Here is a 17,907-nt window from a genome sequence, read left to right on the forward strand (position 1 = left end):
TCCATTTCTTCCAGGTTGTCTATATTATTGGCATAGAGTTGCTTGTAGTAGTCTCTTAGGATGCTTTGTATTTCTGCAGTGTCTGTTGTAACTTCTCCTTTTTCATTTCTAATTTTATTGCTTTGAGTCCTCTCCCTCTTTTCCTTGATGAGTCTGGCTAAAGGTTTATCAATTTTGTTTATCTTCTCAAAGAACAAGCTTTTAGTTTTATTGATCTCTGCTCTTGTTTTCTTTGTTTCTATTTCATTTATTTCTGCTCTGATATTTATGATTCCTTTCCTTGTACTAACTTTGGGTTTTGTTTGTTCTTCTTTCTCTAGTTCCTTTAGGTGTAAAGTTAGATTGTATTTTTTTGTTTTGTTTTGTTTTGTGGTACACGGGCCTCCCACTGCCGTGGCCCCTCCCGCCGCGGAGCACAGGCTCCGGAGGCGCAGGCTCAGCGGCCATGGCTCACAGGCCCAGCCACTCCGCGGCATGTGGGACCTTCCCGGACCGGGTCACGAACCCATGTCCCCTGCATCGGCAGGCAGACTCTCAACCACTGCGCCACCAGGGAAGCCCTAGATTGTATTTTTTGTGATTTTTCTTGTTTCTTGATGTAGGATTCTTCTGTTATAAACTTCCCTCCTAGAACTGCTTTTGCTGCATCCCATAAGTTCTGGATTGTCGTGATTTTGTTGTCATTTATCTCTAGGTATTTTTTAATTTCCTCTTTGATTTCTTCAATGATCTCTTGGTTATTTAGTAATGCATTGTTTAGTCTCTCTGTGTTTGTGTTTTTTACGTTTTTTTCCCTGTAATTGATTTCTAATCTTATAACGTTGTGGTCAGAAAAGATGCTTGATATGATTTCAATTTTCTTAACTTTACTAAGGCTTGATTTCTGACCCAAGATGTGATCTATCCTGGAGAATGTTCCATGAGCACTTGAGACGAAAGTGTAATCTTCTGTTTTCGGATGGAATGTCCTATAAATATCAATTAAATCTATCTGGTCTATTGTGTCATTTAAAGCTTGTGATTCCTTATTAATTTTCTGTCTGGATGATCTGTCCATTCATGTAAGTGAGGTGTTAAAGTCTCCCACTTTCTTTGTGTTACTGTTGATTTTCTCTTTTATAGCTGTTAGCATTTGCCTTATGTATTGAGTTGCTCCTATGTTGGGTGCATATATATTTAAAATTGTTATATCTTCTTCTTGGATTGATCTCTTCATCATTATGTAGTGTCCTTCCCTGTCTCTTGTACCATTCTTTATTTTAAAGTCTATCGTATCTGATTGAGTATTGCTACTCCACCTTTCTTTTGATTTCCATTTGCATGGAATATCTTTTTCCATCCCCTCATTTTCAGTCTGTATGTGTCCCTAGGTCAGAAGTGGGTCTCTTGTAGACAGCATGTAGATGGGTCTTGTTTCTATATCCATTCATCCAGTCTGTGTCTTTTGGTTGGAGCATTTAATCCATTCACATTTAAGGTGATTATTGATATGTATGCTATTATTACCATTTTCTTAATTGTTTTGGGTTTGTTTTTGTAGGTCCTTCTCTTGTGTTTCCCACTTAGAGAAATTCCTTTAGCATTTGTTGTAGAGCTGGTTTGGTGGTGCTGAATTCTCTTAACTTTTGCTTGTCTGTAAAGCTTTTGATTTCTCCATCAAATCTGAATGAGATCCTTTCTGGGTAGAGTATTCTTGGTTGTAGGTTCTTCCCTTTAATCACTTTAAACATATCAGGCCATTCCCTTCTGGCTTGCAGAGTTTCTGCTGAGAAATCAGCTGTTAACCTTATGGGAGTTCCCTTGTATGTTATTTGTCATTTTTCCCTTGTTGCTTTTAATAATTTTTCTTTGTCTTTAATTTTTGTCAATTTGATTGCTATGTGTCTTGGCGAGTTTCTCCTTGGGTTTATCCTGCCTGGGACTCTCTGTGCTTCCTGGACTTGGGTGGCTATTTCCTTTCCCGTGTTAGGGAAATTTTCGACTATAATCTCTTCAAATATTTTCCCAGGTCCTTTCACTCTCTCTTCTCCTTCTGGGACACCTATAATGCAAATGTTGGTGCATTTAATGTTGTCCCAGAGGTCTCTTAGGCTGTCTTCATTTCTTTTCATTCTTTTTTCTTTATTCTGTTCCACAGCAGTGATTTCCACCATTTTGTCATCCAGGTCACTTATTCGTTCTCCTGCCTCACTTATTCTGCTACTGAGTCCTTCTGGTGTATTTTTCATTTCAGTTATTGTTTTGTTCATCTCTGTTTGTTTGTTTTTTAATTCTTCTAGGTCTTTGTTAAACATTTCTTGCATCTTCTCGATCTTTGCCTCCATTCTTTTTCCGAGGTACTGGATCATCTTCACTATCTTTATTCTGAATTCTTTTTCTGGAAAGTTGCCTATCTCTGCTTCATTTAGTTGTTTTTCTAGGGTTTTATCTTGTTCCTTCATCTGGTACATAGTCCTCTGCCTTTTCATTTTGTCTATCTTTCTGTGAATGTGGATTTCCTTCCACAGCCTGCAGGATTGTAGTTCTTCTGCTGTGTTGGTCTTCATTTTTATGCTGTGGTAATGATAAATCTAATCCCTTTTGCTAGTTATCTTTCTCAATATAAAAATGTTTTCTCTGTAAGCCAACCTCTGGATGATGAGAGGGTAGTGCTTGGGATAATTTATCTACTATAGGGAGGCAGCCTAGTGGCAGAGGTTAAAGGCTTGGTCCCAGCTCTATGCTTCTTCCTAGCCAAGCTCTCTCCCTTCTTAGCTGAGACTTTGCACTTACTCTCTAAGCCTCGGTTTTCTCATCAGAGTAATGATAGTGTCTCCCTCCTCGGGTTTTTATAAGGATCAGATGAGATAATAAACACTTTCTGGTACACAGGAAACCCTCAGTAAATATTAAATGACATCCTAAAACTAGGTGCCTTGAAAAATAGATTATAGGTTAGGTCCTTTGTACTTAATTTTAAGAAGCTTTCATATTTGAGAAAAAACATGCTATTTAAAAAACAGAACTGGAATGTAAATAACATCCATTTATTATTCTAATACAGCTTTCAATTCAACAAATTCCAAATAACTATTTTTTAGGGTGTACCTATGTGTAGGCATCATGCCTGATGATTTGATGTACATTATCTAATTTTAATTTGCAGAATAAACATATGCAGGAGATCAGTATCTTATAGTCTTGAACAATGTTCATTGAGGTTATATGTTCAGTTCACAGTTTCAGAGGTAGGAAGTCAGAGCTTGAATTTAAACATAGATTTTCTTATTCCAAGTCCTATACTCTTTCTAGACACCATATTTCTTTCCTACTTGTTTCCTACTCAGTCATGTTCAAAATTCAAATTATTGTATGCATAGACTTTATTAATACTAGCAGCATATCACATTGTAAAATTAAAAGTGTGATCATATTATAATCTGTCCCTTAGACAAATACACGTCTTTTGCAAATCAGGGAAAGTAAATTATGTGCCTCTTGGACAACTAGTAACAGTTAGGCATGGGATTAAAGAACACTGATCACTAAGGGTTGAAATTTAGAGGAAAACTTAAAAATAAGTCAGGAAGTTGCAACGAAGATTATAGAGTGCTACCAATCTTTAAGAAAATAAAGTGAAGAGTTTAAGGTGGTTGTTTTTGTTTTTGTTTTGTTTTTGTCATTTGAAAAGGAAATCCACAAAAATACCTTCTCTCCTTAAAAATATTCCATCAATAACTTGTGAATTCTTTCACCACTGGTTAAAATAAGTATTATTAAATTGCCCTGAGGGCCATTTCTTTCTCTTTTTCTTCCCTGTCCAACATTCCACAAAATAAAAGAAAGCTAATCTGTGAGTTCTTACCCTCTTTCAATACCATTTTTAAAATACAAAAGGTCCTCATGCTGGGCCATACTTAATTTACAACCCACGCTTGGCATCTCTGAGAAAATTACTCAAGTTCCCTCCTGGCAGCCCAGAGGAAAGTGAGCAGCTCTGATAGGCTGAGGCAATATGGGTCAATAGACCCATATTCCCTCTACTTGAAGCCATGATGTCAGAGTTTGGTGGGCATCTTGGTTGACTAGAGCTGCCATAACAGACTACCACAGACTGGGTGGCTTAACCAACAGAAATGTGTTGTCTCACAGTTCTGGAAGCTAAAAGTCCAAAATCAGGATTGTGGTAAGGTTGATTTCTTCCAATGGCTGTGAGGGAAGGATGTGCTCAAGACCTCTCTCCTTGGTTTGTAGATGGCCATCTCCTCCCTATGTCTGTTCATATCACCATCCCTCTATGAGTGTTTGTGTCCAAATTTCACCTTTTTATAAGGCTAGCAGTCACATTGGATCAGGAACCCATCCTACTCTAGGACGACCTCATCTTAATTACATCTGCTCTGAATTTTGCCTGGGAAATATTGACACTAGTCACTGAAAGTATGAGTTGAGTATTAGCCAAATAACATCATGCCCATTAATGTACTTTCTAAGAGCCATTATACAAATGCAGATGGTATTGTTTCCATAATTTCCTTGCAAATTATTTCCTCTGAGCAAATAGACTCTCAACCAGTATAGTCATGAGCTCTAAAATGGCACTCAACACTTGAGATTCCTAACTTGTTTTAGTGTGTATCTAACACCCTGAACTAAAAGGAAGAAGCAGGATTGGGATGGGAAACCAGTAAAATAATATTCAGACCCATTATTATGTCTGAGTCACAATCCATCACTTAGTAAGACAGACAAATGTTTCTCACTAGGAAGTAAGGTTTGAGGCTTATACTATGTAATTCATTTACATTTCAGAGTATCAGAGTCAGCTTCAGTATGGTCTTCTCTGGATACTTTTCCTGGAAACCTTCCTCTGGGCCTCACTACCAAGATGAATTATCTGCCTTCCCCTGGCCTCCCCCAGCATCCTGTGTTACTTCAGCATGGTTACTGCTGGGTTACTGACGTGTCTCCTTCAAGTGACTGTGAAATCCTTGGGGAAAGAGACCATGATTAATTCCTATGGCCACAGTACAAAGAAGAGTATGGTAAACATTTGCTAAATGAAGGGAGTTCAGTAAGTGTCTGCTGAATTAAAATTGGACAAACATGGACCATCTTAACTCAAGAGTCTCTGAACACCTGACTGTCCCTACTGAATAGAGAGGGATGGCCATTCCTCACTTTTTCTGAAGACAGCACAGAGGAAACAAGCAGAAAGGATCTGGAACTGCACTGAGAATGCTGCTCACCCTTGGATTGGTGGTGGCTATTTACACCAGTCCCTTGCTGGGATGTACCTAAGTGCCATCAGAGACCACAAACCACAGCTGACTCCCTTGTGAAGATGGAAAAATTATTTTAAATAATTTGGAGTGTGTTTTAATCAAAAGTATTAGGATTTAGTCTTTGTCCTCCTTTATCTTGAGCTATCTTTGCTGGCCAAAACTGATAGTAAATATATATATCTTTTTGCAACAGTTTATCTTTCATGAGAATTTCACTGTGGCATTTACCCCTATTTTATTTGGGCACATTTGGTTTCTCCCCAAAGGACTATATCAACCGGCATTCGAAAACCTTAGAAATGTGTTTACACTAAAACACTCTTGAAATCGAATCTTCAAGATGACCCAAGTCTAAAGGGACTGTTGTTTTTTTAATGCAACTCTGTTTCCTCTAAATTTGCTTTTGTGAAACTGAATTCTCTCACAAGCTGGAGGCAACAAGCAAACTTGAGTTAACTCCTTATCAACTATAAATGATGCCAAAAGGGGAAAAGTTGACTTCATTTGGGTTCCTATCTCTGAACTAGCTCAGCATGTGGCCAAACTTTTGGCAGCCCCAAGCTAACTGCCTTCCAAAATGCTGTCTTCAAATGTCTTCTTGAGCTACCTTTGCATTCAAATTCAAGCACTCAGTGCAAAGAAGTTCAGAGAGGTGTTCCGGGATCCCAGGACGATGTGCTCTGGCTGAGTCCAAGTTAGTCTTAGTTTGACAACATTCTTTAGGACGTGAAAGAAAACAAAACTTACTTTCTTGTTCTATGGCATTTTCATTAGAGCTCCAAGCATTTAAGGAAAAAAAGATTCCCTTCACCTCTCACCTACCTGGTTCTATATGTGCCTTGTTCTGGGGCTATGTTATCTAGCCTTCACCTTGGGGGAAGAAAAGACAGCTCTTATTATTTATAAGATATTTTATAACACACTAGTCCACTGCAGTACAGATAAACCCTTCTCTTGCTCCATGGAAGACAGTGTCAAGAGTAGATGTGCAACCAGAAGATGGGGAGCTGAACCCCTTCACACCACCCACTCCTCGCCAAGCTCCCACTGAACCCTGATAACCCTTCCAAAGTCTTACTAACACTGTTGTGAGCTCTACAAACCATCTTACTGAGCCAGGCTCTGCCCATGGAGGAGATGAGCTACTCTTTTATTTCCACTTTCTGAAGAAACTATAATAGTTTATGTTTGAGGGGGAGGTATATATTGGTGAGAATGCAATATGAAGCATGCCTCCTCCATAGGCCATGCGGAAGATGACTCATGTGTCCTTACACATTTAAATCTGGAGATGGAGGAATGTCAGAAGAACTTCCCTTACGACTCTGAAGAGCCAGCACATGGGATAAAGTTATAGCTACATTAAGCCAATGCCAGGTAATGGATAAAAACTGCAAAATCTTTCAGTGGCTTTCCTTGTCTGCTGGATATTTAAACCTCACCCTATTTTTCAGCATTCTACAGTCCTATCCATCACAACCTTACCCTTTCCTCCTACACCTCTCCATTCCACTAAGCTTTGTGCTGTCAATTTCCTCCTTCCTCACATGGTTGGTCCACTTCTCAACTCCTGCTTTCCCTCAGTTTTGCTGTTAATCATCGTAGTTTGCCCTCTCTGTCACTTTCTTTGAAGATCTGGTGAATTATGTGTCACAGTCTTGTCATAGCCACCTCCTCAAACTCTGTTTTATTTCTCTCTTTTTTAAACCTCTCTCATACTGAAAATATAGACTTACATTCCTTTTTTCTTTTTTAACATTAGACATTGAATCAAGAGACCTTGTCACAACCATTCTCAATTCCTTTGAAACATTACATCTGAAGCCAGTTGTGTTGAATGTATTCATAGGTTTCCTCCTCTAACATTTTTCCCTTCCAATTCCCAGCTTTGAATTTCTCCCAAATAAGTACTCTGCTGGTGGGCTATTTTGTCTGTCCAAACCTTTCATAGCTAGTGTAAGCAACTGAAAAGGTATTGGGTCTAATGAAATTGTGTTGAATGTCAGTAAGTGGCATTATCAGCTCTCCTCAGCCTCCTGGGCTGTGGGCAGTGATCAGAGAGGTCGTCAGAGAATCCAGAAGGGAGAGGCTGTGTGAGGAACCACGGTCTGCTCACTCAGCTCTAAATTCAGTGTGGACCAACCTCTGAAGGGGGCTGGAAATCACACAGGGAAAAAAGACAAACTATCTTCAGAAACTGAGCTGGTATAAATTTATATAGAACCTTCTAAATCCACAAATTTAAAAATACCCAGTTCCTATAATGAACTCATCATTAAGTGCCGATACCTCCACCTATTATGCAAGACAAAAGCATCTAAAACTATCCTGGCCCTTGAGAGGGCAGGGAACATCTCTTATCCATCTTTGCATCCCTAGCACATATAAGAGACTAGACACATGTCCACAAGGAGAAACTGACTGAATGAAGATATGTATCTGTGGTTGCAAATGATAGGGCCTTTAATCCTTGGTTTTAGGATAAACTCAATCTTTATCGATTTTCTATTAACTTCAAGAACTAGGGCAGAACTCCAGGTATAAGTTTCCTATTGCTGCTGTAACAAATTACCAGAAACTAGGTGGTTTAAAACAATTCAATGTATTATCTTACAGTTCTGGAGATCAGAAATACAAAATCAGTTTCCCTGGGCTAAAATCAAGGTGTCAGCAGGGCTACATTCCTTCTGGAGGTTCTAGGGGAGAATCTGTTCCCTTGCCTTTTCTAACTTCTAGAGGCTGCTCGCAGCCCTTGGTTCATGACCTCTTTCTCCTTCTCCAAAGCACACCACTCCAACCTCAGTTTCGCACCTTCTCCTCAGTTTCCCACCTTCTATCTCTCCCTCTTTTAAGGACTCTTATTAATGCCTACATTTAGTCCAGCATTCAGCACATAGAAAGTACCTAAAAAAATCTGTTAAATGAAAGACAAATATATAAATGCCTTCCTTCACTCAGTAGAAATGTTCTGAAGAAGCTAAATGTACATCAAAGTGCTTAGGATTTTTCTTATTCATAATCCTCTGTTAAACGAACTGGGTAGGAATGCTACTTAAATCAATCTGTGGAAAGTTATTTTATAAAGCAAAGAATTCTAGTCTACTGCAAAAAAAAAAACAAAACAAAAAAAAAAACACCTCCAGATCAGCTGCTATTGCAAGTTTAGATTTGTATACATATATTTGAGAATCATGTCCTATTCTAATAAAATGAATTTGAGGAGATACTTTCATATTGCATTTTTACATCTATTCTAAAATTTATATTTGGATGTTTGGGGTAAAATAAAATCTAAAATCAACTACCAGAATATTTATAAATAAAGTTCGCCACACTTAAAATGGGGAACTGGGACCAGCACACTATGTAATGTCTCCTATGTATGTAAACTAGCAAATGAAGAATAGTTAAAATTACACATAGGCATTTAATGAGAATTAAAACACTGTGCTCAAGTCTTTACATTCAAAAAATAGTAATAAATCAAGAATCTCTTAGGAATTTTTTATCACATGAGGAAAACACTCTCTCAACTTTTAAGGAGTTTTGTAATCTTATTAAAAGAAACATAAATGCTGACCCCTCAGTCATGTTTAGGAAAAGTAATTCCATATGTGGATTAAATTAGAAAAGGTAATTATGTCAGAGGCCAAACATGCAGAAAATAAAGACGAACTCTAAGGTAAAGCCACCTCATGATTACCCCTTTCACCTTGAGATTAATCTTTGACCATGAGAGGAGATTCTGGAGCAGGCAAGGTAGGTGACTTAGGTGGTTAAGAAGGGATTCAAATTTTGGATCTGCCGTCTAAAGAAAATTAAAACAACAGTGGGGAACTGCAACAAAATTCTTTTTATCATTGCCCTGGCATCCCTCTAATGCCAGCTATTAAACCTCCAGCTCTCCTGGGCATTATGGCCCATGCTCCTGTTTCCACTTTTCTACCTTTAACTTCTGAGGAGTGTTTGGCAAGAGAAAAACAATTTAACAACTCAGGGTCTTTCGTCTAGATTTGTTACAAGAAGAGTTTAGTTACAGGCTGACTTTGAGAGTATTCTGGACTTCTTTCGGCCTCTTGAGATTTACCAAGCATCTTTCAGTGAAAAATCATCAGGCTGAGTCCAAAGCATGTCGCAAGAGTATTACATTACTATCTCATTGCTTACTGAGCGGGATTCAGCACAATCTTTCTCAATATAAAGCTTGACTTTCTGACACATTTTGTAAGGAAGAGGTTTAACAGGAACAAAAGAAGGAACACCTTGAAAAATCAGCCTCACCAATCCCTCGACTCTAGAATACCTCATTCAGGCTGGCAGCCACGTGCACCACACACAGCAGCCGTGATACCTAATTATGCTGCCACTAGAGGAACTATTTGTACTTGTCAATCACAGGACTACACTGGCAGAAAACTGCTGCAGGCCAACCTATTCACAAATATGCCGTCTCCTGACCAAAAACATGCACTGTGATGTAATCTTCTTAGAGTGTCTATTGTTTGAGACTTGCAAAGAATGCTAGGTTTTATGTGTGGTGGGTTTGAGGAAGGACTAGCTTATAGAGCTAGAAACACATCTGAGGAGATTTTTTTTTCCTTAATATTGAAGACCAGCCTGGTTAACCCTTCACTATCTACCTCCCTTACTAGATTTCAGGCCCCAGCTCTGTCTGTCCTTTTTAATATTAAAATCTTTTAGTTATTTTCCTTGTCAAGCATATGTTTTTTCCTATACAGCATGTGTATAAATAATGTCCAAAACATAAAGCAGTCAGGAAAACATATGTGAAAACATGTAATTATAAACACTCACTTCTCAGGCCAGATTCCAGGCCCCGAAATTCAATAGCATCTCAGGAGGCAACTTCAGAGCTGTGGTCACACACTTTTCTGACATGTAAACTTAGCTATCCCATCCTGGGAGATTTCTAGATTCAAACCAATCAGCATGATGAACTTGGTCTAACTTTAGAAGTTCAGGGTCATTACACTTACTTTCTTCTGCACCACCTGCCCCAGAAATCACCCTTTTCTAAAACTGAATTTTAATGCATGTTGCCTCATCAACAAGAAGCATAAACCATGCCTAATACAAGCATCCCCTGAATCTACTAGTACATCCACTCCATGAGGGCAAGAACCATGTCTTTGTGGAAACATATTCGACACTAAACTCAGTAACTGGCAAATGTTAGGTCTGCACTAGTAGTTAATAAATGAATATGTCCCACTAACATAAGTCAACCTTGAAAGGTTTCTCAGGGTTTCAATATCTAAGAGTTTATACATGAGAGAGTCACAGGTCCCACAAGCTTTTTAACATGAATCTGGCAGTATCAGTCAATTATTGCAACTCTAGCTAGATTTCCCTTTCTTTAAGGAAGGACCTAGACTTTGTGTGTCTTTTTTAATGCCTCCAGGACCTAGTACTAGCTGCAACTAATTCTGGTGTTGGCTAGAAGGCAATATTTCACCTCCAAAGGTTATGATCAATGAATAAATTATGAATTTTGTTACATTTATCTTAGGTGAGACATTTATCCCTGCACAGAAAGTTGAGTAGAAAGAAATGAAATGTTGAAAACAAGATTAATGAGAGCAAATACAGAATTTAGAATTGTTTTTAACTCTTCACTTGGCAAATGGGTTGTTGCTTCTCTGTTTTACCCCAAAGTAATAAAATAGCATTTCCCTAAAACATGCAGTGAAATATGCTTTTTGGTCATTTCTATTGCTGCTTCTTTCCTTTAGTCTCAACTGGTAAATTCTTTGCTACAAGAAAAAAAGGACCACTGTCAGTCATTTTCATAACCTTGTGTCTGAGAGCTGATTTAAAGCATTAATGGATAAAGGGTAGAAATAATGACAATTGCAACTCTTACTTAAATAATCTGAAAAGATTTTCATGTTCACTCTTGTCTTAGAAAAAAAACCACAGAGTTTACTACTTCTAAAAGAAATGGAGATGACTTTCTTTTCTAATTCATCCAGAAATCTTTCCCTCCATAGATTCACCACTTGAAATTCAAGTAACCAGTACAATTGTCACTATTAACACATCTACACCACGATGACACTGTCTTTTAAGAGAAGGCAGAGCTTAGATCTTCCCAACACTGTCCTATTCTCCAGGGACGTCAGCTCTGGGAGAGACCCTTATTCTCTCTGTGTGGCCTTCCCTAACAATCCAGAAATTGGTCAGTATTGATTAATGTATAATATATATAAGACATAAGAATATATCTAATACTATAGCATTTATCACACTGTATTTTGTGTATTTCTTCCATGCTTACCCCATGCCCACCACCCAAAGTAGACTGAGTACTCATCAAAGAATAGGCTAAGTCTCACTGATGGTTTTTATTTCCAGTATGTAATAGACAACCAGAATAATAATAATAGGCCCTTGACAGATATCTGATGAAAAAAATGAGCAAATGAATAAAACTAAAAAGGGAGTCAATTAATGCTAAAAGTTTTTCTGAAACTCTTTTAAAACTACCTTCAGAACCATTTTTGCGAGGCATCCAAGAAAATGATTCTTACTACTTTACAGTGTCACCTCATGTATAAATTAACATGATATTTCATGATTTATTTACATGACATGGTTGCGAGGTTTACACAGTGGAATTCATCCTTAAAAGGATGAAATTAATTGAGAGTATCCAATAGACCATGCTTCGATCTGAAGGCAGCGCTGGCACCAGAATCCACTTTCCCAAGACACTAACCATGATAGAGGCCATATTTATCTCTATTATTTTTATCATCATTTTACAGCTACACTTCATGGGAGAAAATGTTTATCACTATCCTGAAATAAACTAAGCTCAGCAATGACCAAGTCATGCTATGCTCCCCAGGGAAAATATAAGCAAAGCCAGAAGCACTAATAGAGCAACTTATATGCTGTCCATGTCATCTCGTCTCTGATTCTAAGAAAGAAGATTGAGAAATTATAGGTGATTTATCCATCCCCTTTTGCGAACAATCTAATTAGAAAAACCTATGTTAACCTCAACAGGAGAGTTTTAATATTGAGCTAGAATTCTGAATGTGTCTCAAATGAGGGAGTCAGTCTCAATTCCATTGCAGCCCTTGGCAGGAATACCTTTTTAGGGAATTCAGGAATAGGCAAATCTAGCTCACTGTTAAGAAAAGTACCCTTGGTGGTACAAGTCTGAGCACAAGGATTTTCATAGGACATGACAGCTGTTTTCTTAGAGAGCTATACAGAGAGTTCATAGAGCAGTACAGCAGAGGGCAACCTAACAGACCACATTAGTGTATATTTTGTGTACATAATGTATACATGCATATTAAATTATACTCTAATCTAATATACTAGTGGCGGAGGTCAAACTGAACTGCTAAGAGGAAGAAATTGGCTTCCTAATGAAACCTATATAAAATCAGCCATAGATGACAAAGCACAAGCTCACCAACACACACACCACAAACACACACCGATGTACAAGTGTGTACACATCCTGCAGTGGCTATACCTGACTCATATGGCAGGTATCTCTATGTCTTGACTCCAAGATTTGAGAACCCTTTTAATTTTTTTTTTTTTTTTTTTTTTTTGCAGTACACGGGCCTCTCACTGTTGTGGCCTCTCCCGTTGCGGAGCACAGGCTCCAGATGCACAGGCTCAGCGGCCATGGCTCACGGGACTAGCCGCTCCGCAGCATGTGGGATCTTCCCGGACCGGGGCACGAACCCGTGTCCCCTGCATTGGCAGGCGGACTCTCAACCACTGCGCCACCAGGGAAGCCCCCCTTTTAATTTTTAATAAGACCACATTTAGGGGTTGAAAAGAGGGAGGTGACTAACATTTCTGGAGGGTCAGAGTCTTTGTGAAGCAATTCAACACTGAATCATCTTCCCTTTTCCATATAATGTTGATTCTCATCTGTAATCCTTGCTTACGCTGTCTCCATAACACGGAATATTCTTTTACTTCCTGTTTAACTGGGTAACTCTTACTTTTCTCTTAAGATCTGCCTCTCAAGTCTCAGGTACTACCCTGTCGAGAGCAATCCCTGACATGCTCCCAACCCCCACGGCGGGGTGAGTTGCTCACCATCTGTCCTTCCACAATGCATCCCTCTATCCCAGCACTTCCATTCTCTACACTAATAAGCATTCCTGTGCTTCCCTCCCCTGTTAAACTGTTATCAAGGATTTTTGGATTATTTGTCTTTGCCTCACCAAGCACAATGCTTGGCACTTAAAAGGAGTTTCAGAAATATTTGTTAAGTAAATAAATGAACTAACTTAATTCATTTAATATTTTCAGTAACTCTGGTATTAGTTTCCCCAGCTTATGGGAGAAGAGACTGAATTTGTAAAATTCTTTAACTTACTCAAGTTCACATAGTTCATAAGGAACAAGCAAGATTCACACTCTGAAATAATGAAAAAGCCAATTATTTTTGCTTTGAACCAGATGAAGAGATTGGAAGCAAAGATGAAGAGCATTAAACTTTTAAAATTTATCACTAGCATCAGGGGGCACTAACCTTAAAGAGAGGGACCCACACAGTGAAGGACCCATTGACCAGGAGGCCCTTGTTTACCTCATCACCAATTCTCCTCCCACAAATACTTGGTATCTTTGGCTAATTTGATGCTGATGGTCTAAGGCAACTAAACACAGAATCAAACATTGGAAATTCCATGAAAACCAAACTTAATTATTGTAAAAGGAAGAAAGAGGGTTTGTTTAGCTTCTTTAGCATCCAAGTATTAATCTGTACCTGGAGCAACAGAGAGCAATGTTCCATTTCTACTATATTCTGATGTAAAAGTTAACACCAGAGTCTTCACACTTTAAGATGATACAGTAAAAGGACATTCCTACCTCCTTATCCTCTGAAAAATTCTCTCCAAACAGTAAACAGAATGAGAAACAGAAACACATATTTTGTCTTCAGTAGTTTTAGGGGACATCTATCACCTTATACTGCAATACATAAACAGAAAAAGAGGATGGACCCAACAGAGTGCTAGAGGGTCAGAATAAGTGCCTTTGGATGGTGCTCTTGATGAGAAGCAAGCTAAGTCACAGTGAAACCCTGGAAATGTTCAGACATTGGAAACACCATGAAGGCAGCAGGGAGGAGGATGGCTGAAAATGGGGTTATTTAAAGTCTTTGTTAGAGTCAGTTATAATTCCAGGTTCCATCCTTATCTACTAAAACCCTTTCCCCACCAGAGACGGTATGGTCTCTGGAGAAATTGAATTAACAGAGGTTCCTGAAACAAGGATAACAGACTAAAAAGAAAAATGAAGTGAAAGACCAAACACTGAACAATGATACCCCCAGGCTCCCTTTCCCACACAGCTCTGAACACCAATAGCCAAGCTTAAAACATATAGGCAGGAAGTTGAAAGATTCTTCTGAGGTACTGTCCCATTGAAAAAAATCTGTAGATACTGACATTTGAATTTGAGGCCTGTTAGTCACTAGACCGCAATACAGTGAGGTATCACACATAGACACTTCCAATCAGCTTTTTAGTAACCCTTTTTTACCTATGAAAAGACAGCTAAGGATTACTAGACATTTGAGGAAAGCTTCCAAGATGAACAAGGGAAACTAAAACAAATAAACAAAAGGGAAGTCAGAGATTACAGAGACACTGCAGGAAGCAGTAGACCATTCAAAGAAACCATGAAACAAGAATAGGTTGCTATATAAGGGGAATAATCAAAGAAGAAAAAAGTTCTTGGATATTAAAAGTATAACAGCTAAAATTTTTCAGTCAGCAAAAAGTAAAAATGTCAAGTCAAACAAATCTCCCCAAAGTAGAACAAAAAAATCAAAAGTATATATAATAGAAAAAATAAAAGAGAGAAAGAGAATTTGTTCAGGAAGTCCAATTTCCAGAGAGACTAGAGAACATGGCAGAAAAAATTATCAAAGAAACAATATAAGAAAATTTTCCCAGACTCTAAATTTGAAGGGCCCACTGAGTGCCCAGCACACACACACACACAAAAAGGCCCCACCAAGGCATATTATCATGAATCTACCAGAACACTAACAATAAAGAGATCTTAAAATCTTCCAGAGAAGAACAAAAGTTATATACAAAGGACTGGAAAACAGAATGACATCAGACTTCTCATAATAATATTAGAGGCAATATTAGGCATGAAAAATGCTGAGTAAAAAAAAATCGAGAATCTTATATCTTGTCAAATCATAAATCAAGCACAATAATAAAGATACTTTAAGACACGCAAAGTCTCAAAGGTACCCATGAACTTTTTTCTTGAGATGTTACCAAAGGATATATTTCACCAAAATAAGGGAGTAAGCTTAAAAAAGAGGGAGAAGTGGGATCTGGAAATCAAATGATACAACAGACAGGAACATGACAGAGGGAATTCTCAGGATAACAACTGGGCAACTGGCCCAAAGGTAGTCTTCTTTGGAACAGGAAGTGAGAAAATTATTAACTGAAGAAAAAGCAAAAATTTACAAAAAACAGGAAAAATAATTATGAACTATAACTTGGCTCAGCTGATACATGTGTGTGCATATATCATTAATAAGAATATAACCCCAAATTCTGATATTATTGCTGTTGTTCACAATACAGTGCTGGTCACCACAAGCCCACAGCAAGATGACCAGGAAGGTAATATAGGAAACAGCTTTGAAGCTGGTGAGCCTCTGATTACAGCTTCTCTAACAAGACTTATCAAATATTCATTGCATAAATTAACAAATCAATACATTTTAGAATTTTTTTTGCATCTTTACTGGAGCATAATTGCTTTACAATGTTGTGTTAGTTTCTGCTGTACAAAACAGTGAATCAGCTATATGTATAGATATATCTCCATATCCCCTCCCTCTTGAGCCTCCCTCCTACCCTCCCTGTCTCACCGCTCTAGGTCATCACAATACACTTTAGAATTGAATCAACTATATATGTATTTCTCTTTCTGCCAGTTTCATTATGTATGCAAACATCAGACATACTGAGTAATAGAGGATTTGTGGAAATTATTCTCCAACAATCCTCAAATCGTAAAGTTTATTTCAATTTGTTACACTTTTTTGTTATACATTTTTTGGGCATGCTGTCAAGTTTTTTGAGCCTCAAAAAACATGGAGATCATCCTCAATGGTGAAAAATTGCAAGCATTTCCACTAAGATCAGGAACAAGACAAGGCTGCCCACTCTCACCACTCTTATTCAACATAGTTTTGGAAGTTTTAGCCACAGCAATCAGAGAAGAAAAAGAAGTAAAAGGAATCGAAATTGGAAAAGAAGAAGTAAACCTGTCACTGTTTGCAGATGACATGACAAAATACATAGAGAATCCTAAAGATGTTACCAGAAAACTACTAGAGCTAATCAATGAATTTGGTAAAGTAGCAGGATACAAAATTAATGCACAGAAATCTCTTGCATTCCTATACACTAATGATGAAAAATCTGAAAGTGATATTAAGAAAACACTCCCATTTACCATTGCAATAAAAACAATAAAATATCTAGGAATAAACCTACCTACAGAGACGAATGACCTGTATGCAGAAAATTATCAGACACTGTTGAAAGAAATTAAAGATGATACAAATAGATGGAGATATATAACATGTTATTGGATTGGAAGAATTAACATTGTAGAAATGCTGCTACTACCCAAAGCACTGTACAGATTCAATGCAATCCCTATCAAACTACCACTGGCATTTTTCACAGAACTAGAACAAAAAATTTCACAATTTGTATGGAAACACAAAAGACCCTAAATAGCCAAAGCAATCTTGAGAAAGAAAAATGGAGCTGGAGGAATCAGGCTCCCTGACTTCAGACAATACTACAAAGCTACAGTAATCAAGACAGTGTGGTACTGGCACAGAAGCAGAAATATAGATCAATAGAACAGGATAGAAAGCCCAGAGATAAACCCATGCACATATGCTCACCTTATCTTTGATAAGGGAGGCAAGAATATACAGTGGAGAAAAGATAGCCTCTTCAATAAGTTTTGCTGGGAAAACTGGACAGCTGCATGTAAAAGAATGAAATTAGAACACTCCCTAACACCATACACAAAAATAGACACAAACAGATTAAAGACCTAAATGTAAGGCCAGACACCATCAAACTCTTAGAGGAAAACATAGGCAGAACACTCTATGACATAAATCCCAGCAAGATCCTTTTTGACCCATGTCCTAGAGAAATGGAAATAAAAACAAAAATAAACAAATGGGACCTAATGAAACTTCAAAGCTTTTGCACAGCCAAGGAAACCATAAATAAGACCAAAAGACAACCCTCAGAATGGGAGAAAATATTTGCAAATGAAGCAACTGACAAAGGATTAATTTCCAAAATTTACAAGCAGCTCATGCAGCTCAATAACAAAAAAACAAACAACCCAATCCAAGTATGGGCAGAAGACCTAGATAGACATTTCTCCAAAGAAGATATACAGAATGCCAACAAACACATGAAAGAATGCTCAACATCATTAATCATTAGAGAAATGCAAATCAAAACTACAATGAGATATCATCTCATACCAGTCAGAATGGCCATCATCAAAAAAATCTAGAAACAATAAATGCTGGAGAGGGTGTGAAGAAAAGGGAACACTC

Source organism: Phocoena sinus, chromosome 9 (assembly GCF_008692025.1).
Source record: "Phocoena sinus isolate mPhoSin1 chromosome 9, mPhoSin1.pri, whole genome shotgun sequence".
NCBI classification, from domain to species: domain Eukaryota; kingdom Metazoa; phylum Chordata; class Mammalia; order Artiodactyla; family Phocoenidae; genus Phocoena; species Phocoena sinus.